This window comes from Bubalus bubalis, chromosome 15 (assembly GCF_019923935.1).
Source record: "Bubalus bubalis isolate 160015118507 breed Murrah chromosome 15, NDDB_SH_1, whole genome shotgun sequence".
Lineage (NCBI taxonomy): Eukaryota > Metazoa > Chordata > Mammalia > Artiodactyla > Bovidae > Bubalus > Bubalus bubalis.
Genome location: NC_059171.1, coordinates 4,658,528 through 4,683,258, shown reverse-complemented (window position 1 = coordinate 4,683,258; position 24,731 = coordinate 4,658,528). Strand labels below are relative to the sequence as shown.

The following is a 24,731-nucleotide window of genomic DNA, read 5'->3' as shown; positions in this document are numbered from 1 at the left end:
AATGTCACGAACCTCTGTGAATTGTTCTTCAGGCACTCTGTCTATCAGATTGAATCCCTTGAATCTATTTGTCACTTCCCCTGTACAATTGTAAGGGATTTGATTTAGGTCATACCTGAATGGATGAGTGGTTTTTCCTACTTTCTTCAATTTAACTATAGCAGTTTTATATTTGAAACTGAAGGAGGAAGCAACGATGTTCCAAAACACCTAAATATGCAGGTCCGAAAAGTGAAGGCATTTGTTTAATGTCCACATTCACTCTGAAGCCCATCTGCCTCCCTCAGCATCCAGAGATCACACACGTTGTGCTTCACTGTGTAGGAAAGTGGGAAAGACACTGCACCGCTGACGTCACAGGACAGTTGCCGACAGAGCGAGGCTTCTGACGCGGGGCCCCAGCCTCACTTTCTCACAGGGCGCCCTCTCCATCTGGGAGAGGAGTGGTCTGGGCAGCATCTAGGTCACGCTCCTACCGCGCTGCTCAGCCTGGGTCCACAACCACCTCTGGCGGGGCAAGAGCAGGCTCAGCAGCAGACTCCAAGTCAGAGTCTCCGGTCAGCCCTCCAGCACGCCAGAGCAGGCTCTTCAGAGGTGTCGTTACTTTCGGCACAAATGCCACACTACTGAAGATTCTTCTTTTGGTGGAAGACAGTTGACTTGCCTTAACCTTTACGTCCTTAATATCCACTTTGTTGCTACACAACACAATAGGGATGGCCTCACACATGGGTCTTGGATCTCTGTGCTGGTTAGGCACGTTCCTGTAAGTCACTCTCGAGGTTACCTCAAACATTATAATGACACACTGAGCTTGGACATATCACCCAATTTCTCCTGACCAGCTGAATCCCATACGTTGAGCTTAATAGGCCCCTTGTTGGTGTGGAGCACAAGGAGGATATTCCTCAATACCCAAAGGAGCTACACACATCTCAGATTCACCCATCAGATGACGTTTCGTGAGTGTCGTTTTCCCAGCACTATCATCATGAACCACATTGGAACAGAACCTGGGGTTCTCCTTGGGCAGCCTTCATGGTGTTACTTCCAGTAGCGTCTCCGTGCCTGTCCGACTGAGGGTTGGAAAGATAGAGGATGCACTATTTTTTTTCCTATTATTTTTTCTGAACTGGTGGCCATGAGACCTGAGAGCCTGATCCATTGCTTATTCCACGTCTTGCCTTTTGGTTTCAGTTCTCTTGGCAGGACCACCTACCCAGTGGGCATCTATAGGATCCTAACTGACCTGCAGTCTTGCGTGGACAGTCAGTTTCCTGACAGGCACAGTCCATACTATTAAAAATTCAGTCATGTCCATCTCCATCTGTTTGGAAGCAGAAAACTCCCTTTACCGGGTTACTCGGAAGACATCTGTCACAGTCTACAATCAATAAATTCCAAACCTTGTTCTAAGTGGTACATACATGGTGGCTCAGATGGTAAAGTGTCTGCCTTCAATGTGGGAGACCTGGGTTCAATCCCTCGGTCGGGAAGATCCCCTAGAGAAGGAAATGGCAACCCACTCCAGTACTCTTGCCTAGAAAATTCCATGGGTGGAGGAGCTTGGTGGGCTACAGTCCATGGGGTGGCAAGCAGTTGGCCATGCCTGAGCAACTTCACTTTCTTTTCTTGTTGGAAATGTGGAACTTCTTTGTACATTTGATTATAGAGAGCCTATAAAGTGCCAGTCTTTTTCGCATGCATCTTGCATATTTCTCACAGTAACTTTGAAAGTAGATATTGCTATGCCCATTTGACAAAGAAGAAATTGAATTTCAAAGACCTTAAGGTGTCAGAGTTGAGAGGTAATGGAAGGTGCCAACCGTATTCAAACCCAGCTTGATTAATTCTTTCCACTACACTGCTGAGCTGGCATGGCTCTGAATGGGTCAGTTAGTTTTGTGTGGTTTTTCCATAACTATAATACAAATTGTAATATTTGCCTTATAGGATTGTTGTTCACTTAATGAAATGTATTTATTATGGGCTACAACTTATAAGGCTAAAGTTCTGATACAATCCAAAAGGTAGAACTGAAAGGTTAAGTACTTGGCCTATAGATTGACTTTTTAATAACAACCACTTCATGCCTCTGTGACATTTATGTATCAGGCATTTTGCAAACTTATAAACTGTCAACGTGCCTGATGAACAAACCGCACTATCACCCCCCGTCCACACCATCTACTGTGAAGGGAGCACGTCTATTTTATTCTCTAGTTTTCTGGAAGAATCACTTAATTTCTGATTCTGACAAACAGCGTGAAACTACTCAAATAACTGTCTCTAAAATGGTAATTTTTATATTCATGGGACTTTTTGAGTATTACTGACATATTCTCATGTGATGACTTGGATTGACAACGCAGAAAAACTATTTTTTCTCTTGATTTGCTCTTTGTGGTAGACTAGGTTCTAAATGAACATGTTTACTTGAGCGTTGAAAGGTACTGTTGAAATGATGTGAGAAAAATCCCATTTTAAGAACTATGTTACCAGATTACTCTAAATTTCTCCCAATGTGTTAATAAAATGCAGAGCTGAAGCTAGGCATTTTTGTGCTAGAGGCAGTTTTTCTCCAGGGGGTTTTCTTTTCCTCTGCTTTGCTTACAGACTGTCAAATCATGGAGTTTTCTTTGGAATCCTTTTGATGCAGCCATTGTTTGTTGCTTATCCATGAACAAGCAGGTAAAGTGGCCATCTATTTTGCTTACGAGATCTTAATTTTTTAATCATATTAGCTAATAATTGATACAAGCAGGCACTCTGCTAGGCATTAGCATGTAACATCACAACCCCATGAGGCAGATGCTATTGTTAACCTCACTTTATAGAAAAGGAATCTAAGAATCAGAGATGTTGAGGACTTGCCCAATTTCACACAGCTAGAAAGCAGTGGAGATTGAATTTGATCCAGGCTATTCCATGGTCCCAGGTCCAGTGTCTTAATCTCCCTTGTCTGCTGTTACCTCTAGGGCTGTGAAGCACCCCCTGTATTTCTCACAGAGCTATTGGACACAAGTCTGTCTTCCTGAGACTTGCAAGGATAATTTTAAAAGAGTGTTTATAATACCTCTTACATTTATGCTTGAAAGTAATGACACTATTCACTTAGTTTCTCTGTCTGAACAATCTGAAAGAGGTTTTAGTATCAGAATTAATTAAGGTTCTTACAAATATTTTGTTTGAGCTTTTACCACTGTGTTTTTGGCCTGAGTGCTTTGTCTTCATGAATAATCTTTTGTAGGTTGGTCTATGACTCACTGAATGGGAAAACACAGTTACCAAATTGAAGAATAATATGAAGGGCATAAAACTTGAGTCATTTTAGATCTGTCTCTCTCTTTTTGGTTCCAATCAAAAGCTTAGAAATTTTTAGCTGTTTCTGTAAGAATATTTGTATTACAAGAAGAGTGAATGAGCTGTTAAATAAAATGTGAAGGCAGAAGTCAATAGCCTTGAGTTGTCATCTGAATTTTCCTTTTGATCTACTAAGTGGTTTAGAATAACTTTTCTTTGCTGATTTTACTCACACTTAAACTTTTTTGATTATCTAGGTCGTGAAAATATTTTTTGTACAGTTCTGTGTATTCTTGCATCCTCTTCTTATTGATATGTATGGTCCTATTATCATTTTCCTAATTACTTTGGATTTATTTTCCGTAAGTCTTTTCCTTCTCTTGTGTTTTCTGCCTAGAGAAATTCCTTTAGCATTTGTTGTAAAGTTGGTTTAGCAGTGCTCTTAACTTTTATTTTTCTCTTTCAATTTCAAGTAAAACTTTCAATTTCTCCATCAAATCTGAATGAGGGTCTTGCTGGGTGGAGTAGTCTTGGTCGTAGCATCTTCCCTTTCATCACTTTAAGTATATTGTGGCATTTCCTTCTGGTTTGTAGAGTTTCTATTGAGAAATCAGCTGATAACCTTATGCGAGTCCCCTTGCATATTATTCATTGTTTTCTCTTGTTGCTTTTAATATTTTATCATTGTCTTTAATTTTGATTCCTGTGTGTCTTGTTGTATTCCTTCTTAGGTTTATCTTGCCTGGGACTCTCTGCACTTCCTGGGCTTGGTTGACTATTTTCTTTTCCATGTTAGGGAAGTCTTCAGCTATTTTCCCTTCAAATATTTTCTCAGGTCCTTTCTCCCTCTCTTCTCCTTCTTGTACCCTTATAATGGGAATGTTGGTGTATTTAATGTTGTCCCAGAAGTCTCTTAGACTGTCTCCATTTCTTTTCATTCTTTTTCTATATCCTGTTTTGTGACAGTGATTCCACCATTCTGTCTTCTAGGTCACTTATTTGTTCTTCTGCATCAGTTATTCTGTTATTGATCCCCTTTAGTGTATTGTTCATCTCTGTTCTTTAGTTCTTCTAGGTCTTTGGTAAACATTTCTTTCATCTTCTCCTTTCTTTTTCTGAGGTCCTGGATCATTTTCACTATCATTATTCTGACTTCTTTTTCTGGAAGGTTTCCTATCTCCACTTAATTTAGTTGTTTTTCTGGGGTTTTATTTTGCTCCTTCATCTGGGAAATAATCCCATGCCTTTTCATTTTGATCAGGTTTCTGTGACTGTGGTTTTCTTTCTGGACTTTAGTTCTGGACTTTCTTGTGGGACTGTAGTTCTTCTTGCTTCTTCTGTCTGCCCTCTGGTGGGTGAGGCTTAAGGGCTTGTGCAAGCTTTCTGATGGAGGGACTGGAGGTGAGCAAAACTGAGTCTCTGGTGCATAGCGCTCAGAAAAATTTTAATCCGATTGTCTGCTGATAGATGGGGCTTCACTCCCTCCCAGTGTGTGCAACCCAGCTCTCTGGTCTACACACTCTATGGTAAAGCTAATGGTAACCTACAAGGGGGCTTATGCCAGGGGCAGCTCCCAGAACTGCTGCTGCCATTGCCTGCATTTCTGTGGTGAACCTCTGCTAACTCACGACTCCTTAGGAGACCCTCCAACACTCACAAATAAGTCTGGGTCAGTCTCCTATGGGGTCACTGCTCCTTTCTCCTGGTTCCTGGTGCTCACAAAGTATTGTTTGTGCCCTCTAGGAGTGGAGTGTCTGTTTCCTCCAGTTTCGTGAAAGTCTTACAGTCAAATCCCACTGCTCTTCAAAGTCAGATTCCCTGGGGATTCCTAGTCCCTTTGCTGGATCCCAAGGCTGCTGTGGGGCTCAGACCTTCATAATAGTGGGAGAACTTCTTTGGTATTATTGTTCTGTAGTTTGTGGGTTGCCCACCCAGTGGGTATGGGATTTGACTTTAACATGCACCCCTCATACCATCTCATTGAAGCTCTTCATTTGTCTTTGGACATGGAGCATCTTTCTTTGGTATGTTCCAGCATCTTCCTGCTGATGATTGTTCAACATCTAGTTGTGATTTTGGTGCTCTCACAGGAGAAGATGAGCAAAGACTCTCACAGGAGTCCTACTCTTCCATCTTGAACCGATGTCCTACAATTATCTGTCTTAGAGGAATGAAGAGTCTTCACATTAACACAGAATCTTATATTGGGCCTAAAAATTTTCCAGGTGGATAGAAAGGCCAATATAATACCACTTATTTTTTTATAAAAAATGGAAAGCTTATGTTCTTTAGGACTATTTCACATGGACAGTATGTATACTGTATTATGGACCTAATACACAATATAATCCAAATATTACTAATTGTAATGAATAAGTGATTTAATTCCAAATGAAATTAAATTTTAAACAGAGATGCTATTTTTTCTTAGCTTAGGCTATCACATTCTTCATAATTTGTTAAAAATATTACAGATCTTGTCTTAGGGAAGATTCGCCAAAAAATTGTGGCATTGTTTTTAGGGGCATGAATTTAAGAAATGTTAATTGAGAAACTCCTTGAGTGGTCCTAGAAAATCCACTTAGAATGTTTCTTTCAGAGTTTATTTTTGAGAATCAGGATGATATTTGTGTTTTAACCTACATTGCTGACGTAGAAATCAAGATATGAACTATGTTTGAGTAGCTTTTCTCTTTGGACAGAAGACTCTGGAAAAGATACACAGAATACACACCCACCTGTTCACATTCTACCACTGTCACCTAACCACAGGGAGAGAGAGAGGAGGGGAGAGAGAGAGGGAGAGACATTAATAACAGAAACCAAAAACAAAATCCTTGAAAGGTGAAAACTCACATCTATAGGGTGTGGACTGACATTCTGTTTAAGACTTTTCTTTTCTTAGTGCTCACATAAAGATTTCTTTGATTGTGAGGAATAGACTTCTAAATGTATAACTTCATAGACTCTCCAAACTTAACTGAGTTGGAGAAAAATGATATTTTTATAATTCCAAAAAATAAAAGACTGCTGAAAGGATGAGCACTTGCTGTCATTACATTCCTTTAAATGAGGTGCCACAGACTTTGAAAGTGATTCTGAAAGGGAAATAGAAGGAGCTTGAACAATGAAAGTGTTACAGGATTATGTATGGTGAGCTGACAACATCATTCACTTTTCATTGTGCATTTATATTCTACCTTATTTCCAAAAGGTTGAGAAAGGCTAACACTTACTTGGAAAAATACATGTTTGATATTTTAAAAAAGATAGTCATATAACCTTATTATACTATTACCACACTTAGAGTAAAAGAATTTTTACCACTCTACATTAAGATAAATGCAAAACATTTTCAACATGTCATTTCCCCCCCTTTTTTGGTGTGTGTGTATGGATTTATGAAAGAAGCATTGACTGGTACTTTACATGATGCTGTTTTAAATACTTTTTTGGGTGGAGATAGAATTGGGGAGGAAGCAATTTTTTTAATTTAATTGCTTTCATCTAAGCCAAAGTGATACATGCATAGAAACATCACATGTGAAAATCAGAGAATAGTCTCTTTGTTAATATACTGTTTACCATAGTTTTGCTAATAAAATCACTTGCAAGAAAACCCTTTAAAAGAATCATATTTTACTTCAGTCATGACTGAAAGGTGTTCTGTCTGGAAATTCAGGGACTATGTGTTGTGAAAGAAATTATGTAGCCCCTATTTAGCAGCACTGAGTTTCTTACTTTTCTGTAATCAGTGAATGGAAGGCAGTGATTAATGAGCTTCTTGGCTTGCTCTTTTTCTCACTTGTGACACATTTTGCCAAGTGCTTCAGCCTTCCTAAGCTCAATTACCAACTCAATTATTAAGAGTTTAAATTTCTGTGAATCCTTCAAAGTAATTGTGGTAAATAGGAGCCATAAATCTCTGTCATTTTCTTAATAAGAAATGTATATTCATTGACCAGCATCGGTAAGACACCTGTCTATATTTATTTATTATTATTATTTTTTTGGTCAAATGGCTTCTCTCCTACTTTATTAGATGCTCAGCATCATTTTACAATTATTATTATTATTATTTTTTTTTTTACTTTACAATATTGTATTGGTTTTGCCATACATCAACATGAATCCGCTTCGGGTGTACACATGTTCCCTATCCTGAACCCCCCTCCCACCTCACTCCCCCTACCATCCTTCTGAGTCATCCCAGTGCACCGGCCCCAAGCATCCTGTATCCTGCATCAAACTTGGACTGGCGATTCGTTTCTTATATGATATTATACATGTTTCAATGCCATTCTCCCAAATCATCCCACCCTCTCCATCTCCCACAGAGTCCAAAGTAGTCTCTATTTAGATACTCTTCAAATTTTTAAGAAATTTAGGTTCTTCAAAATCTTGGGTGTATATGTGGTCAGAAAACTCATTTTTAAGTTTTTATTATGCTTCCTAACTTACCTTTATGACTTTGGGCCATGTTTCTCAAAATCTTTGTTGTGTCTCAGTTTCATTACTTTAAAAATGGAACAGATACTAGTGGCAATGACCTCACAGGCTTGGGATTATAAACATGCTTTGTAAATAAAAGTCACAGTGAGTTATTACTTGTATTACTGTGGACAGATGAAAGGAGCGTGGTGTGCCACCATCTTCATCACAACGTCACCATAGGAAGACAGGAAATTCCACATGGTCCACTCTACTTTGTCTGTTTCTAAATGAACTGATCAGGTATTCCCACCACAGGAACTGTAAATATTGCAAACAACATAAAAGTGTGCAGAATACGAGAGGCCACGTGATGTGGTGCAATGAACACAGAGCGTGGGTCCTGGCTCTGCCACTTGTACTGTGACCTCAGGAAAATCATGTGGCTGAGCCAAGCCTCTGCTCCCTTGTCTGCAAATGAGATTAATAAATAGACATCTTATATGACTAATATGAAGACTGAAAACAGTCAACCAAGTCAAGTGCCTCACACAGTGCACATGCTTCCCTAATGCTGAGTGTGTGCATGTGTGCTCAGCCATGTCCAACTCTTTGCAACCCTATGGATTATAGCCTGCCATGCTCCTCTGTCCATGGGGTTTTCCAGTCAATAATACTGGAATGGATTCCTCTACTGCTCAGTTCAGTTCAGTTCAGTCACTCAGTCGTGTCCGACTCTTTGCCATCCCATGAATCGCAGCACGCCAGGCCTCCCTGTCCATCACAAACTCCTGGAGTTCATTCAGACTCACATCCATCGAGTCGGTGATGCCATCCAGCCATCTCATCCTCTGTTGTACCCTTCTCCTCCTGCCCCCAATCCCTCCCAGCATCAGAGTCTTTTCCAATGAGTCAACTCTTCGCATGAGGTGGCCAAAGGACTGGAGTTGCAGCTTTAGCATCAGTCCTTCCAAAGAAATCCCAGGGCTGATCTCCTTCAGAATGGACTGGTTGGATCTCCTTGCAGTCCAAGGGACTCTCAAGAATCTTCTCCAACACCGCAGTTCAAAAGCATCAATTCTTCGGCACTCAGCCTTCTTCACAGTCCAACTCTCACATCCATACATGACCACTGGAAAAACCATAGCCTTGACTAGACAGACCTTTGTTGGCAAAGTAATGTCTCTGCTTTTGAATATGCTATCTAGGTGGGTCATAACTTTCCTTCGAAGGAGCAAGTGTCTTTTAATCTCATGGCTGCAGTCACCATCTGTAGTGATTTTGGAGCCCCAAAAAATAAAGTCTGACACTGTTTCCACCGATTCCCCATCTATTTGCCATGAAATGATGGGACCGGATGCCATGATCTTCGTTTTCTGAATGTTGAGTTTTAAGCCAACTTTTTCACTCTCCTCTTTCACCTTCATCAAGAGGCTTTTTAGTTCCTCTTCACTTTCTGCCATAAGGGTGGTGTCATCTGCATATCTGAGGTTATTGATATTTCTCCCGGCAATCTTGATTCCAGCTTGTGTTTCTTCCAGCCCAGCATTTCTCATGATGTACTCTGCATATAAGTTAAATAAGCAGGGTGACAATATACAGCCTTGATGAACTCCTTTTCCTATTTGGAACCAGTCTGTTGTTCCATGTCCAGTTCTAACTGTTGCTTCCTGACCTGCATATAAATTTCTCAAGAGGCAGGTCAGGTGGTCTGGTATTCCTATCTCTTTCAGAATTTTCCACAGTTTATTGTGATTCACATAGGCAAAGGCTTTGGCATAGTCAATAAAGCAGAAATAGATGTTTTTCTGGAACTCTCTGGCTTTTTCCATGATCCAGCAGATGTTGGCAATTTGATCTCTGGTTCCTCTGCCTTTTGTAAAACCAGGTTGAACATCTGGAAGTTCATGCTTCATGTATAGCTGAAGCCTGGCTTGGAGAATTTCGAGCATTACTTGACTAGCATGTGAGATGAATGCAATTGTGCGTGTGTGTTTGAGCATTCTTTGGCATTGCCTTTCTTTGGGACTGGAATGAAAACTGACCTTTTCCAGTCCTGTGGCCACTGCTGAGTTTTCCCAATTTGATGGCATATTGAGTGCAGCACTTTCACAGCATCATCTTTCAGGATTTGAAATAGCTCAACTGGAATTCCATCACCTCCACCAGCTTTGTTTGTAATGATGCTTTCTAAAGCCCACTTGACTTCACATTCCAGAATGTCTGGCTCTAGGTGAGTGATCACACCATCGCAATTATCTGGGTTGTGAAGATCTTTTTTGTACAGTTCTTCTGTGTATTCTTGCCATCTCTTCTTAATATCTTCTGCTTCTGTTAGGTCCATACCATTTCTGTCCTTTATCGAGCCCATCTTTGCATGAAATGTTCCCTTGGTATTTCTAATTTTCTTGAAGAGATCTCTACTCTTTCCCATTCTGTTGTTTTCCTCTATTTCTTTGCATTGATCACTGAAGAAGGCTTTCTTATCTCTTCTTGCTATTCTTTGGAATTCTGCATTCAGATGTTTATATCTTTCCTTTTCTCCTTTGCTTTTCGCTTCTTTTCTTTTCACAGCTATTTGTAAGGCCTCCTCAGACAGCCATTTTGCTTTTTTGCATTTCTTTTCCATGGGGATGGTCTTGATCCCTGTCTCCTGTACAATGTCACTAACTTCAGTCCATAGTTCATCAGGCACTCTATCTATCAGATCTAGTCCCTGAAATCTATTTCTCACTTCCACTGTATAATCATAAGGGATTTGATTTAGGTCATACCTGAATGGTCTAGTGGTTTTCCCTCCTTTCTTCAGTTTAAGTCTGAATTTGGTAATAAGGAGTTCAGGATCTGAGCCACAGTCAGCTCCTGGTCTTGTTTTTGTTGACTGTATAGAGCTTCTCCATCTTTGGCTGCAAAGAATATAATCAATCTGATTTCCATGTTGACCATCTGGTGATGTCCATGTGTAGAGTCTTCTCTTGTGTTGTTGGAAGAGGGTATTTGCTATGACCAGTGCATTTTCTTAGCAAAACTCTATTGCTACCGGCTGCCAATTAGCTATTTCTCTTTCTTTTCCTTTCCTCTACCCTAGATCCTGGAGAAGGAAATGGCAATCCACTCCAGTATTCTTGCCTGGAGAACTCCATGGACAGAGGTGCCTGGCAGGCTACAGTCCATGGGGTTGCAAGTCAGATATGACTAAGCAACTAAACCACGACCACCCTTACTTCTATTCTCAAGCCATGTGATCAAGCACATGTCACTTAAATTGTTAGTCCCCATCTATAAAATGAGGGATTTGGATAATTGATTACAAAATCCCTTTACATTTATTGCATCTGGTGACTCCAGAAATGAGTGATGTCCTGCTGTGGCAAGACTTGCCCAGATCTGCCCTTGAGATGCTGGTGATGACTGGGCCAGCTGTGGATGTAAACAGATGAAGCTGTGCTGGGGTCCCCAGGAATCTGGAGGCCAACCATAAAGAAAGCCAGAGAGTCCTGTTAAGGAAAAGCACAAACCGTTAGAGACCCATTCCTTCTACTTTGTATTGGGATTTGGTCACCACTTCTTTGCAGAAGACACATAAATTATGGATATAACTGCCACAAGGTAGCCTACTAAGTCAGGAAAGTCCTGTGGAATGCCCTTTCTGCCTCTGCCTGCAGTGTGAGGGGTCAGAGTTATACCTGCCCAATTTGCCCAGGCTTTCCTAGGTAAGTTGCTCTCTTTTCAATTTATCATCTAGTATGACTCTCCAGATCAACAAATTCTCAGTCCTCTGAGTTCATTTGGATGCCTGGTGCTGAGTACTTGTTAGGAATGGACAACAATGATTACTTCCTCCAATGTGTTAGACTTTATCCAAAGTGAAACAGATTTGAACAAGCATAGTGTGTGCTTCTGAACAGCCACACAGACCTCCTGCAGGGCAGCTGCATGGTGATGGAAGCTCCACGTTCTTAACCGTGACAAAGTACATCATTAGAAAATGGCGGAGTCTGTGGGTGTCTCCAGTGATTTTCCATCTCTTTCTCTTGGTTCAACATTCCTGATCTTTTAAATTTAAATTTACTTGCATTGGACTTGCCCACTGGCCATTTGATTGATGGAATATACAACGACATAAAAAATCCCACAAAACATCTAAGGACAGATATTACCCACAGATAATTCTTCTGGAAAATCAATAGACTATCCTAATCTGTAATACCATCCTTACACCCAAATGATCTGGGCCTTTGCCCTGCTCTTGTTCTTCATTATTTGTGACATTCTCCACAGTCAAAGAGTTCATGGGTCCAACTGGATATACCATGCAGTTTTTGCAGCATCACCCTGTTTAGACCATGGGGTCCAATTGGACATACCTCTGGGCTTCCCTGGTGGCTCAGTAGGTAAAGAATCTGCCTGCAGTGTGGGAGAGCTGTGTTCGATCCCTGGGTTGGGAAGATGTCCTGGAGAAGGAAATGGCAACCCACTCCAGTATTCTTGCCTGGAGAATTCCATGGAGAGAGGAGCCTGGTGGGCTATAGTCCACAGAGTCACAAAGAGTCTGACACGACTGAGTGACTAATACTAACACTCTGCAGTTTTTGCAGCATCAATCCATTTAGACCATGTTCTGAATATGCAGGACACTAGAATTCCACTCCTCAAAAGCATTATACTTAGCAGAGTCTGAATGAGTCCCCTGAGTTTGACATCTGGCAAGACTAATGACAGACTAGTCCAAATGGAGAGGAGCATCAGTGGTTGACCCAAGGGGTGGCTAAAGAGTGGCTGCTTGTGCCAGAGGGATGTAGGTACAGCCTGAATGTGTAGGCTGGAATAGACGTTCTTATGGCATGAGAATCTTCACTCCAGATTTGGGGTGCGAGGAACAGGGGTCAAAGTGGGCACTGATGTGGAAATGGCTTGTCCTAGACTGCTACATTCCTGAGTGGCAGTCTGAGAAATCTAAGAACTGCAAAGGGAGGAGGGTATAACATTTTATTTAAGAGTTTTTTGGCTTGATTTATAACTTTAAATATTTAGACATGTTCCATGTGACTCCCCTGGTGGCTCAGCTTGTAAAGAATCCGCCTGCCATGTGGGAGACCTGGGTTTGATCCCTGGGTTGGGAAGATCCCCTGGAGAAGGGAAAGGCTACCCACTCCAGTATTCTGGCCTGGAGAATTCCATGGACTGTATAGTCCAGGAGGCTGCAAAGAGTCGGACACGACTGAGCAACTTTTATTTCACTTCACTTCATGTGACTCTGTGTTACTCTTGTTCCAAGCTTCCCAAATATCAGCGGATTTGCTTGGTTCTATTTAGAAATTCGGAGAAGGCAATGGCACCCCACTCCAGTACTCTTGCCTGGAAAATCCCATGGACGGAGGAGCCTGGTAGGCTACAGTCCATGGGGTCGCTAAGAGTCGGACACGACTGAGTGACTTCACTTTCACTTTTCAGTTTCATGCATTGGAGAAGGAAATGGCAAGCCACTCCAGTGTTCTTGCCTGGAGAATCCGAGGGACGGGGAGCCTGGTAGGCTACCGTCTATGGGGTCACACAGAGTCGGACACGACTGAAGTGACTTAGCATAGCATAGCATAGCATTTAGAAATTCATCCTTGAAGTCCAAATAGAAACCTGATTCTCCCAACTTTCTTGGCCTTCTCAAACACTATTTCTGTTTCTTACTTGAAAAGATAAATGAAACCCTAAAGTTGATTTCACAAGTGTTCATTTGCCATTTTCTGATTATTGCCCTTGACTTTGAAGGATTTATCTTATGGCCCCTAGGAAGGAAATGCATAGTGACACAGATTATCTATCGGGCTACTTAGAAAAACTGCAATTCTGACAGTTCTCAGTTCTTAGACTTGGGGTAATGTTGACAGTACCTCCTACCCTCAACTTTAGTATTAATGCTTGCAGAGCTGGTGAAACTGGCAGGGGTTTAGTTCACAGGCCTGAGGCAAAGAATTTTAAACATTCGGGGGTTTGACACAACAGTTTTCCTGATATTAGGCCCCATAAAAAAGGAAAGAAAAAAAAAAACTGTGGTTAAAGCACAAAGAAGGGGTACTACTGACTACTTTCAAAAAGATGTTGCAATGTGATTAATTTTTATAAAATGTATTGGAAAAATTTGCTAGTTAATTGTATTGCTTTCCAGAGTGGGAACATCTCTTTCATAAGCTCATTATTCTGGAGTCTTGCACATCAATGCTCATGATCCCCTAAGTACAATAATAGCAAAGCTTATTTACATCTACCTCTCATTTGAAGTTATTAAAATGATAAATATTAATAGCTGCAACTTGGAATCTGTCTCTACTTTAATACCAAGGTGATAGTATAGTTCAGAACTTCATGGCTCATCTAAACAGTCTTGTTTGCTATGTAAATGTTCTAAGCTTCATTTTCATGATGATGGGCATTAACAGGGAAGCTACATTCTTCACATTGGAGCTGCATTTGTAACTGAGTCCATTTTTATTAAGGAAATCAAGGAGTGACAAGAATTGTAGTTGCTTTTATGTTCTAGAAATTATTTCTGTTTTAGCAACTACAGAGGGACTACCGCTACTCTGAATCCGGATGTTTTCTCTTTTCTTATTATACCTAGGATTGCTTATTTTTATAGTTTGTTGATCTTTCAATCTAGGAGGAAAAATTATCTCATTATTTTCCCCTCAGAAACAATAATAATTAGTAGATTTTAAGATGATCAATCAATAACCTTTCATAAGTGATTATTAAAAATTCTGCCACACTGAATTTTCCGTGTTCACCTAATATTACCTAGGGGATAATTTTGTGCCTATGTGTCCATTACTTTTTTTCTTTTCTTTTTTAAAACATCATGGAATGAGTCATTTGTAGACAAAAGACTGTGTTGTCTAAAAACTCTTGTGTGAGGAGAGATCAAAGTGATTGCTGTTATACTATACTGTTCCAAAGCCTCTCTACCCACGTGCAAGACAGGCTACCAACTCAAATCTTGAAATAGTTAAAAAAAGATAGTGAATGTTACCTAATGGTATGACAATAATAAAAGCTGAGCAAAATGTTAATAATTATCACTGTAACTTCTTTACTGCTAAACAGAATAAGGGACAACTACTACCACCTAATTTTTCTAAGATAAGAATGTGGAATAAAGCATAGTAAAATGAGAAACAGTGTTGACAATAGGCAGCAAAAAGGATGCTCATTTTTTTCTAAATCTGACAGCTCACATATTCCTGGTGCGTGAAATACTCGTGCTTTGCCTGAGAATAGAATTTACAGAGTTAGAATAATATGGAAGGAGAATGAAAAATCCCTCAGAAGTCTAATTTCACATGGAAGATGCGGTGCATATTCCTGAGACTGTGGTTCCCCGGGACAGCTTCAGTGATGCTCTCTAAGATGGACAGAGCTGAGTCGATAGCCTGTTCTAGAAAGACAAGGGGGTGTCCCCAGATTTGGATCATTTGCCCATCCTACCCCACTGCTTTCTACAGGCAGCAAGAGCGGAAGGCCATCGCTGCAGCTTCAGCCAGGGTTGTCAGCTATCATCAGCATTTATTTTCTTAGAGAAAAATGTTGTCCAATAATGCAAATACATTTAAGTGTACTGTTAAGACAGTCAACATTTAATAGTAAGAAATCTAATATAATATCATATATGAAACAAATTGCCAGTCCACCTTCAATGCAGGATACACGATGCTTGGGGCTGGTGCACTGGGATGACCCAGAGGGATGGTACGGGGAGGGAGGTGGAAGGGGGGTTCAGGATGGGGAGCACGTGTACACCCGTGGCAGATTCATGTTGATGTATGGCAAAACCAATACAATATTGTAAAGTAATTAGCCTCCAATTAAAATGAATAAATTTATTTTAAAAAATCTAATAAATCAAGGGCATCTTCAAAATAATATGATTTAATATCAATTAATGGGATTGAAATTATAATTTGTTCCCTATAATACTTACTATAGTTTGACCAAAAAAGAAAATGAAAATGACATAACTTGATGAATGTTTCCAGCATAAATCACGTCCCTGGTTTTCACTTACTATGTGGTCTACATCAGAGTGTTATTTTTGATGGAACTACAGGATACATTTCATAAAGGGTAAGGGACAAAGAAATAAATCAAGAATAATTTCACTGCAGAGTGAGGTCCTCCTGCTGCCTTATTTTATTTTTTGAGACCCAGGAAACTTAAAAGATTATCAGAAGTGGATTAGCATTTAGATACACAAGCAAACACAAAGCCTTTGGCTTTTTCCAGTTTTTACCCCTTGGTTTCATCTGGGAAACAGGTTGGCCTCACTTCTGATACAGGGAAATGGAGGCACGGAGGAAGTGTCAGTGACAGAAGGGAAATGTCTGATGCAATCATAAACGCCAGAGTGATGCCAAACTTTCCAGCTTTCTGGGCTCAATATTATTTTAATAACCGATAAAATAATTGTCTGCTTATTTTGAATTTTATCACAGAAAACTTAGAATCCTCTTGTGATTGGTGGGACTTTCAAGGGTTTGATTTGGGTCATTGCATGTTCTGATTGTTGCCTGTAAGCCTGCTGTTTCAACTCTTCCTGCCAAGTCCCCTAGACTTTTTCTGAACATTTAGGTATAATTTCTCCATACTACTCTAACTCTTTCTTGTCTACTTCTACTCAAAATAACAAAGAGATTCTTTTCATAATGCTTCAGGTGCAGGGACCTACCTTTCACTTACCAGGTGGAAAACTGAATCTTCATATAGTTTTTGCATAGAGACCAATTATGATATTGTGTTTCAAACTGGATGTTGTCTATCACAATCAAAAAGCTTATAAATACATGTCTTTCTAAACACTTAACTGTTTGAGCTCAAGACCTCCTTATACTCTTGAAACACTGAGGGACCTAAAGAGTTTTTCTTTATGTGGGTTATATATGGTTTGTTAGTCACTCAGTCATGTCCAACTCTGTGCAACCCCATGGACTGTAGCCAGCCAGCCTCCTCTCTCCATGGAATTCTCCAGGCCAGAATACTGGAGTGGGTTGCCAGGCCCTTCTCCAGGAGATCTTCCTGACCCAGGGATGAAGTTGTGTCTCTTGCATTGCAGGCAGATTCTTTACCATCTGAGTCACCAGAGAAGCTTTATGTGGGTTGTATCTCCTGATATTTATCCTACCAGGAATTAAGAGAAATGTTAAAACTATTTATATATTAATAATTCACTAAAATAACAATATCATCTCACATGCTAGTAAAGTAATGCTCAAAATTCTCCAAGCCAGGCTTCAGCAATACGTGAACTGTGAACTTCCTGATGTTCAAGCTGGTTTTAGAAAAGGCAGAGGAACCAGAGATCAAATTGCCAACATCCGCTGGATCATGGGAAAAGCATGAGAGTTCCAGAAAAACATCTATTTCTGCTTTATTGACTATGCCAAAGCCTTTGACTGTGTGGATCACAATAAACTGTGGAAAATTCTGAAAGAGATGGGAATACCACCTGCCTCTTGAGAAATCTGTATGCAGGTCAGGAAGCAACAGTTAGAACTGGACATGGAACAACAGACTGGTTCCAAATAGGAAAAGAAGTACGTCAAGGCTGTATATTGTTATCCTGCTTATTTAACTTATATGCAGAGTATATCATGAGAAATGGTGGACTGGAAGAAACACAAACTGGAATCAAGATTGCTGGGAGAAATATCAATAACCTCAGATATGCAGATGACACCACCCTTATGGCAGAAAGTGAAGAGGAACTGAAGAGCCTCTTGATGAAAGTGAAAGAGGAGAGTGAAAAAGTTGGCTTAAAGCTCAACATTCAGAAAACGAAGATCATGGCATCTGTCCCATCACTTCATGGCAAATAGATGGGGAAACAGTGGAAACAGTGTCAGACTTTATTTTTTGGGGGCTCCAAAATCAGATGGTGACTGCAGATGGTGACTGCAGCCATGAAATTAAAAGACGCTTACTCCTTGGAAGGAAAGTTATGATCAACCTAGATAGCATATTCAAAAGCAGAGACATTACTTTGCCAACAAAGGTCCATCTAGTCAAGGCTATGGTTTTTCCTGTGGTCATGTATGGATGTGAGAGTTGGACTGTGAAAAAGGCTGAGTGCTGAAGAATTGATGCTTTTGAACTGTGGTGTTGGAGAAGACTCTTGAGAGTCCCTTGGACTGCAGGGAGATCCAACCAGTCCATTCTGAAGGAGATCAGCCCTGGGATTTCTTTGGAGGGAATGATGCTGAAGCTGAAACTCCAGTCCTTTGGCCACCTCATGCGAAGAGTTGACTCATTGGAAAAGAGTCTGATGCTGGGAGGGATTGGGGGCAGGAGGAGAAGGGGACGCCAGAGGATGAGATGGCTGGATGGCATCACTGACTCGATGGACGTGAGTGTGGGTGAACTCCGGGAGTTGGTGATGGACAGGGAGGCCTGGCGTGCTGCAATTCATGGGGTCGCAAAGAGTCAGACACGACTGAGCGACTGAACTGAAGATAACAATAATATACTCATGCAGTTAACTTTTTATGAAAAATAACCATGTTTTCCAAAACAAAAAATTCCTGAGAATGATAACCTGGTACATTTTCACAAGTGTTTTATCTATTTTTTATGGCTTGTACATTTTTATTTTATTTTTAAAAACTTTTAAATTTGCATTGGCATATAGCTGACTAACAATGTTGCCACAGTTTCAGGTGAACAGTGAAGGGACTTAGCCATACGTATGCGTGCATCCATGCTTCCCCAAACTCCCCTCCCATCCAGGCTACCACATAACACTGGGCAGAGTTCCATGTGCTATACAGTAGGTCCTTCCAGGTTGTCTGTTTTAAATATACCAGTGTGACCATGTCCATCCCAAACTCCCTAACTATCCCTACCCTTCATCCTTCCCCTGGGCAACCGTAAGTTTGTTCTCTAACTCTGTGACTTTTTGTTTTGTAAGTTTGTTTGTATCATTTCTTTTTAGATTCCACACATAAGGGATGTCATATGATATTTATACTTCTCAGTCTGACTTACTTCACTCAGTACCACACTCTCTAGGTCCATCCATATTGCTGAAAATGACATTCGTTCTTTCTTTTAATGACTGATATTTATGTACCACATCTTCTTTATCCATCCCTCTGTGGATGGACATTTAGGTTGTTCCGTGTCTTGGCTACGTAAGCATCTGCAATGAACACTGGGGCACATGTGTCCTTCTAGATCATGTTTTTCTCTAGATACCTGCCCAGGACTGGGGCTGCAGGGTCATATGGTAACTCTTTGGGCTTCCCTGGTGGCACACATGGTCAAGAACCCTCCTGCCAATGCAGGAGATGCAAGAGATGCAGGTTTGATCCCTGGTTAAGGAAGATCCCCTGGAGTAGGAAATGGAAACCCACTCCATTATTCTTGCCTGGAGGAAACCTTGGACAGAGGAGCCTGATGGGCTACAGTCTAGGGGCTGCACAGAGTTGGACATGACTCAAGCAACTTAGAGCAGCATGCATGGTAGCTCTGTTTTTAGTTTATTAAGGAACCTCCATACGGCTCTCCACAGTGCGACTTTACATTCCCACCAACAGTGTAGACAGGTACCTTTCTCACCACACCCTGCCCAGTATTTATTGTGTGTGGATTTTGGATGATAGTCATTTGACTGATGTGAAGTGATAGCTCAGTGCAGTCTTGATTTGCATTTCTCTAATTAGTGGCGTTGACTATCATTTCATGTGCCTCTTGGCCTTCTGTATAGCTTCTCTGGAGAAACGTCTATTTAAAAGCCTTCTTCCCATGTTTTGTCTGGGTTGTTTGCTTTGATGCTGTTAGGCTTCATGAGCTGTTTGTAATTTTGGAGACTAATCCTTTATTGGTCACATGATTTGCAAATATTCTCCCCCAATCTGTGGGTTTTCTTTCATAGTGTTTATTATTTCCTAATAGAATACAATGGATTCACATTTCTGCTTCTGCATGGAAGATGTTATGGTACAGTGTCTTGGTTGAGTATATGAAGTAAATCTGGATGAAGTTTATGGAGAACAGGTAATATTCAGAGAAGTATATGAAAAATTCTTTGGAAGGCATACAGTCGGTTCTGCAATACTGACATGCATGCATTCCTAAAAAGCTCAGGAAAAAATTATCTGAAAAGGAGGTTGGGAATGGATATAGCACTTCAAAACTTCTTAGTGAGATACAAAGAACTAGATAGGAATTTAGTTTTAAAATGGATAGGAAAATTAAAAGTTAAAAAAAAAAAAGCAAAGAAAGAAACCCACACAACAGGAACAACAACAAAAAAACCAGGCTGGCATCTAGTAAAATGGTAGTACAGTTTTACACATTAAATATGACAAATGAGTAAATACTATAATATCGCACAGTACCTGGCGAAAGACCGACAGTTTGTCCAGGTCTGGCACCCTGGCCAGGCTGCCTACCTGCTCCCAGGTCTACCAACCTGCTCCCAGGTCTACCACGCTAAGAGCAAAAGGAAGAAAACAAGAGAGACAGAAAAAATGAGAGAAGAGAGATGAAGAAAGAAAGGAAAACACAGACGCAGGAAAAGTACAAGGGTGACAGAGAGGAAATGGGGAAGACTAACGGGGGGAGAGGGTGGGGCCCGTGTCCTTAGCAGCTGGAAGGGTTGCCCCTTGTGGATTTCTGTGTAGCAGTGGTAGGAGGGTGATGTGGAATCTAACGGAACACTGGGACATTGGATGTGCGTAGGTGCATCTCAATATTCTTGTGAGACACGTGCGTGTGTTTTATGTATTCCTACATAGCTCATTGCAGCTGGGTGCAGTTTTCTGCATTCATCTAGTGATGATTGTAGGAATAAATTCCAATTTTCAAAACAAGTATTAAAGTAGAACTATTTTTGTAACTTTTGCAGACAATTGTATTTTGATGTACCAAAATTCAACAAGTTGTAGGTTCTTAAAAGTAAATTGCAATGAGGAATCTAAAACAATATTAATGAGATTTTTTTCCTCTTACAAAGTCACATATGATTTTAGAATATTTTTTGGTCATTTGGTGAATATTGGTTCACTTAATTATGCAGATCTTCCAAATGGTGATACATTTCATTGTGCAGTATTTTTAAAATTTGTCGATACCATATTACTTATTAAACTCATAAGAAAAGTTTCTGGAGAGCCACATTGTAACAGATTGTTTCCCTAATTCTCAATATTTAAAAAATTAGTTATTTTCCTATTTCATCGAAGACATCTTAAGTGAAACTGGCTCTTTCCTTTTCTTTTTTGACTGAGGGTGTGTGGATGTGGAGGTGAAGAAAGCAAGGTGTGCTCGTATAGTTTGGTGCCACTGCCTTGATTCAGACTAAGACAGCAGCCTTTTCACCCACTGTTTTTTGTACTTTCAGAGTGCAAATGTGAGTAAAATGAAAAAGATAAAAAATGTCTAAGTAGTTTTATGAAAAAAATTTAACCTTACAGATTCCCTGAAAATATCTCAGTTTGCTGTTAATAGCTTGAGAGCTGTTCTGTACCGAAGTGTCCAGAGCGTCCAACCTTTACCTTTTATCGTATAGAATATTGGACTAAGCTCTGAAATTGCAGCATTTCTTAAATAGCCTTAAATAGCCATAAAATTCTTAGAGTGAGTTATAGGTCAGCTCTTTTCAATGAACTGTCTTGAAAAGTGGAATGGAGGATAATAGAATACCTTTTCGTCCCATTAAAAAATATAGTTCTAGGATTTAAAAAGCCACATACGAAAAATGTTTCACATACATATTTTTTGTTTCATCTGAACATTGAATTTTAATGGCCTATATAAAGCATTTTATTACACTGAGGGATTTTATCTGTTAATGTTGACATTTTAGAATGTCAGTGGGCTCATTGTCTAAGAAAGAGGGTCCTGAATGGTGTTTTGAAAGATAACTTTCTCACCCTCACCCCAGGACCATTGGTTATAAGGACAATGGACTTCCCGGGAAATACTGTATTGAGGCTGGAAAAAGTAAGAGAAATAAGTCTAGGAATTCTTTCTCTTAGGAAGAAGAAAGACATACAAAAGGAAAACTTTTTAATAATTTTCATTCTCTGTTAATTGGTGCATAATTAGAAATTAGGAGACCCAATAACCCCAATCCTGTTTAATTCCAGCCAGAATTTAATACTGGGAAAGGCGGATTGTCTCATGTCACAGAGGTTTCTGCACGTCTTTGTCGAGAACCTGGGGAAAAAAACAAAAACAAAAACACATGACTTATGCTTGCAATCATGTAATCCGGAGATCAGCCCTGGGATTTCTTTGGAAGGAATGATGCTGAGGCTGAAACTCCAGTACTTTGGCCACCTCATGTGAAGAGTTGACTCATTGGAAAAGACTCTGACGCTGGGAGGGATTGGGGGCAGGAGGAGAAGGGGACGACAGAGGATGAGATGGCTGGATGGCATCACTGACTCGATGGACGTGAGTCTGAGTGAACTCCGGGAGTTGGTGATGGACAGGGAGGCCTGGTGTGCTGCAATTCATGGAGTTGCAAAGAGTCGGACATGACTGAGCGACTGAACAGAACTGAACTGAACTGAATCCATGTATTTCCCCCACTTATACATGATCCTGTTAGTGAAGTTTTCTCTACAGTCTTAATTGATAAATTTCTGTTTCTTCTTTACACTGCCTAGTAGAGAATTGGGAAAGAAATATATGTTTGAAGCATATAATGTTGCTTGAAACCACATAGAACTGTTTATGTATGAATTATTAGCAAGAGAAATTTCCAGTTAGAAATTAGAAAAGCAGTAGATAGGGTTAGGTTTAGAAACACACACCCATGCACCAGAAAAAAAAAATCTCACAAGTAGTAGTCGTATAAACAAGACAGCAATTTCCTTCTTTCATAAGCTAAGCCTGAACGTTGATAGTTCGGGAATGGTTCAGATTTTCCTCTGTGAGTCAGGCATCCTAGTTTCTACGTTTCTGCTCTGTATCTCAGTAGTCATTCCTCAGTTTCCTTGGGGGATTCATTCTGGGACCCCCTACAGATACCAAACTCTGTGGGTGCTCAAGTCTCTTACATAAAATGGTGCAATATTTGCCTATAACCTACACATATCCTCTCATATGCTTTAAACCACCTCTAGGTTACTTAGAATACTTAATATTTAATAAAATGTAAATGCTCTATAAATAGTTGCCAGCCTGTGCAACATTCAAGCTTTGTTTTTTAAAAATGTCTTCATTAAAAAAATATATATTAAATCCCAAGTTGGTTGAATTTGTGACTGTAGAGCCCCTGGATACAGAAGGCTGCTGGAGCTCTAGATAGCATGTCTACATTGCAGGCAAGCAATAAGAATAAGAGGTTCTTATTATCTTGAGGTTATCTCCTTACTTTTTGGAGACCCACATAACATTTTTGCTAACAACTCATTGGCCCACATTTAGTCACATGGTTTAGTCGCAGAGCTGTGAGGGAAGTTGGAATAAGTTATTTTTTAGTTGGACAAGTGGATATCTGGGATAAAATTAAAGAGCTATGTCTCTGCCACAAAAACGCTCACTGATTTTTTCAAAGGTTTGGTTTTTCTTGCTTTCATTTAATTTTTATGTAATATTTCTAACACTTGCAAAATAGTGTATAAACTCTCTTGCACCTATTATTAAATCATGGCCAATGTTTTTCACCTGTATTACCACTGTCTTCCTTTCTCCTGGTTTTTATTCTTTATTTTATAACTGAGGTGAAATTCACATAGCATAAATTAACCATTTTAAAGTGAACAGTTCAGTAGCATTTAGGGGGTATTTACAATGGTGTGCAATTACTTTGCTACCCACAGAGTAATCATCCACTGAGCAGTTGCTTCCATGTACCCACTCCTCTCAGACCGCAGCAACCACAGTGTGTCTTCTGTCTCTTTGGTAGTTTTTTTGTCTCTGTTGTTCTTATTTTTTGTTTTTTCTCCAATTCTTTTATTTTTCCTATTTTTAAACTGAAGCATGGTTGTTAATCAATATTAGTTTCAGGTGTACAAGAGAGTGGTTCAATATTTTTACAGATTATAGTTGATTTAAAGTAATTATAACATATTGGTTATATTCTCTGTGCTGTACATTATATCCTCATATCTTATTTATGTTACAGTTAGTAGCTTGTACTTTTTAATCCTCTACACCTATCTTGACCTTTCCCATATCTCTCTCCCCATATGTAAGTAGTAGTTAGCTCTCTATATCTGTGAGTCTGTTATGGTTTTCTTATATTCACTTATATTTGTTTTATTTTTTAGACTCACATATAAGTGAAAACAGTATTTGCCTTTTTCTGTCTGATATTTTATTAAGCATAATACCTTCCACATCCATCCATGTAGTAAATGACAAAATTTCATTCTTTTTTATGCCTGAGTGTTATTCTATTATGTATACACCGCATCTTCATCCTTCATTTCTTGATGGACACTTAGATTACTTGCATGTGTTGGCTATTGTAAATAATGCTCCTATGAACATTGGGGTGCATATGTTTTTTCTATTTAGTGTGTTTTTTTTCCTTAGAAATATATCCAGCAGTGAAATTGTGGATTATGTGGCAGTTTTATATTTAAGAATAGGCACTTCACTGTTTCCCATAGCATCTGTACCAACTTAATTCCACCAACAGTGTCCTAGAGTTCCATTTTCTCTACATCCTCAGTAACATTTGTTTTTTCTTGACTTCTTCACAATAGCCATTCTGACAAGTGTGAGGCTCTATCTCACGGTAGTTTTGATTTACATTTCCCTGATGATTAATGATGTTGAGCATATTTTCATGTGCCCATTGGCCATCAGTATGTTTTCTTTGGAAAAGCATCTATTTGGGTCTTCTGCCCATTTTTACAACAGGTTGTTTGCCTTTTTCTGATACTGAGCTGTATAAGCTGCTTATACTTTGGATACGTGCATGCATGCTGTTGCTTCAGTTGTGTCCTACTTTTTGCTGCTCTGTGGACAGTAGCCTGCCAAGCTCCTCTGTC

The 24,731-nt window shown here is 39.9% G+C and overlaps 1 pseudogene; it reads right to left on the bottom strand.

Annotated features, from left to right (window-relative positions):
- Positions 1-623: 623 nt before the first annotated feature.
- On the bottom strand, positions 624-1,040 carry LOC102392677 (annotated as a pseudogene).
- Between the last annotated feature and the right edge of the window lie 23,691 nt (positions 1,041-24,731).